This window comes from Penaeus vannamei, chromosome 23 (assembly GCF_042767895.1).
Source record: "Penaeus vannamei isolate JL-2024 chromosome 23, ASM4276789v1, whole genome shotgun sequence".
NCBI lineage: Eukaryota > Metazoa > Arthropoda > Malacostraca > Decapoda > Penaeidae > Penaeus > Penaeus vannamei.
The window spans coordinates 6,912,461-6,914,960 of NC_091571.1; positions in this window are offsets into that span (position 1 = coordinate 6,912,461).

Below are 2,500 nucleotides of genomic sequence, written 5' to 3' on the forward strand. Positions count from 1 at the left end.
GTGCGTGTGTGTGTGTGTGTGTGTGTGTGTGTGTGTGTGTGTGTGTGTGTGTGTGTGTGTGTGTGTGTGTGTATGTGTGTGTGTGTGTATGTGTGTGTGTGTTTGTCTGTGTATGTGTTTAGTTGTTTTATATTTAGCTGTGTGTTTGCGTGCTTCTGTTTGTGTGTATGTGTGTGTGTTTGGTTGTTTTCCATTTGTATTCTTTTTCTATGTGCTTGTATGCATGTGTGTGCATACGTGTGTGTTTGTGTATTGTGCTGTGGGGAAATGGGCGTGGCGAATGTGCACAAATTAAGCGTGGCGTGGGCAGCAGGTGATCGCTCTCCCACCTGAGCCGTGGGTATAGCAGAGACAACTACGTCATTCCAGCTTCAGGAAATGGTGACTGAATAATTTGTCATTGCATTTTTTCTCTTTTTTTCTTTTTGTAATTTGATGATCATTCTGACAGAGAGGGGGTGATAATATATTTTTTGGGCCGTTTCCTGTGGCAGAGGAAAAAAAATATGTATACACACATCCGTTTTTTATATGTCGTGTATAATTCGGTTGCATTTCGCTAATCATATGTAGGAAATTCACATCATCAGAACATAACTGTTGTGAATTATGTGGGAGTATGTTCATGTTGTCAGTGCGGGAAATGACATTTAGGAAAACGATTAAATATTTGTATGCAAATCAGCTGGCGTATTACCCCGAGCTGTGTTCATGGAATAGTGCTGTGTTTACATCCGTGTTTATGTGTATTGCTTATACTTATATACACATGGACGTGCAGAGATATGGAGAGAGGGAAGCGAACTTAGTGAATTTACTCTCGGTGAAATACTTGATTGGACGTCTTAGGTTCCTTGCGAAGTTTCAGTATCGGGATCATAATTCATTGTCTTTGCGTAAAAAAGAAGAAAAATGTGTAAATAGGCTACCTAACTTGTAGGCCACACACGCATTCACGCATGCACACATACGCACACGCTCACACACACACGCTAACACGCAAACGCGTATTATGAATTTGTACCTTTATTGATGAAAAAATAGAGAGAATAAGAGAGAAAGAGAGAGAGATGGAGAGACATACACAAACACAATCACGAACCACAAACACATACCTAACTTTCGGCACCTACGCACGCACGCACGCACGCACGCACACTCTCTTACGACACGCGGGCCTTACCTTTGTCCCTCCGATGAGGATAATTGGCGCCTTCATAAGGGGTAATTAGAGCCTCACATCTTCAGGGTTCTTGGCCAACATCTTCAAGCATCTTTCTTAACTACTGTCCCAGGGGCGCTTCGGGGCTGGCGGCAGGTGGGGGGCAGGGGGGGGGAGGGGGAGGCTTGAGGGTAAAGGAGGGGAGGGGAGGGGGAGTAAGGGAGGAGGGAAGGTAAAGGAGTAATGGAGGAAGGAGGGTTAGGAGGTAAGGGAGAAGGAGGGAGGAAGAGAGAGAGGAAGGAGAAAGGAGGGAAGATAAGGGCGAAGGAGGGAGGAAGAGAGGGTAAGGAGGAAGGAAGGAAGAAAGGAAAGGGGAGGTTAAGGAGAATGAAGAAAAGACAAGGAAGAGGGAGGGAAGAAGGTAGGAAGATAAGGGGAAAAGGATGGGGGAGGTTAAGGAAGATGGAGAGGGAGGGTGTTGGTACTAGGATGGAGGAAAGGAAGGAAGTAGGGGTGAAACAAGGGGAGAGGCTAAGGAGAAGGAGGGCGAGGAGGCAAAGAGAGAAGGAAAAGGAGAGAGAGTAATGGAGAATAAGAAGAAATGGGAGGGCAGGGAAGACGGAACAAGAGGGGTAAGGAGGAAATGTAGGAGGAGAAGAAGAGACTGAAGGAGAAGGGTAAGGAGGATGGGGTTGGTAAGGGAGAAAGGGAAGTTACGGAAGGGTAGTGTGTTAAGGGAGAAGAAGAAAAGGTAAGAAAGGGGGGGGGAGAAAAGGAAGGAGGAAAGGGGTAAAGGGATCTCGGAAGCGATGTGCGTCAAGGGAGATGAAGAGAAGGTAAAAATGGGGGGAGAGAAAGGAAAAGGGGAGGGGAGGGTTAAAGGAATCTTGGAAGCGGTGGTGATAGAAGCGAAAGAAAAGTATTGAGGTGGAGGAGGAGAGGGACCATGCTTTCTATTCTTCCGAAGTCCCCTTACCCTCTCTCTCTCTCGTTCTCTCTTCCCCTCTCCCCTTCCCTCCCTTTTCCTCTCCTTCTTCCTTTCCCTTTTCCTTCTTCCATTTTCCCTCTCCCTCTCTCTTTCCCTTCTCCTTTCTCACTCCCTTCCCCTTCTCCTCTCTCCCTCTCATTCTTCCTCCCCCCTCTCTCTTATCCGCCTCTTCCTCTCATTCGTTTTTGGTGTTAGGATTTATGTTCTGTTCGTGGTGTTAACAGGTCTTTTTCCCCTTAACTCGAAAGGGTGGGATACGTACTCATGTATTTTCTTCAACATAAATTATTGTAGGGGGATTGTAGCAGGGTGCTTGTAGCTCCTTAACGAAAGGTCGTAAAGGTGATTAG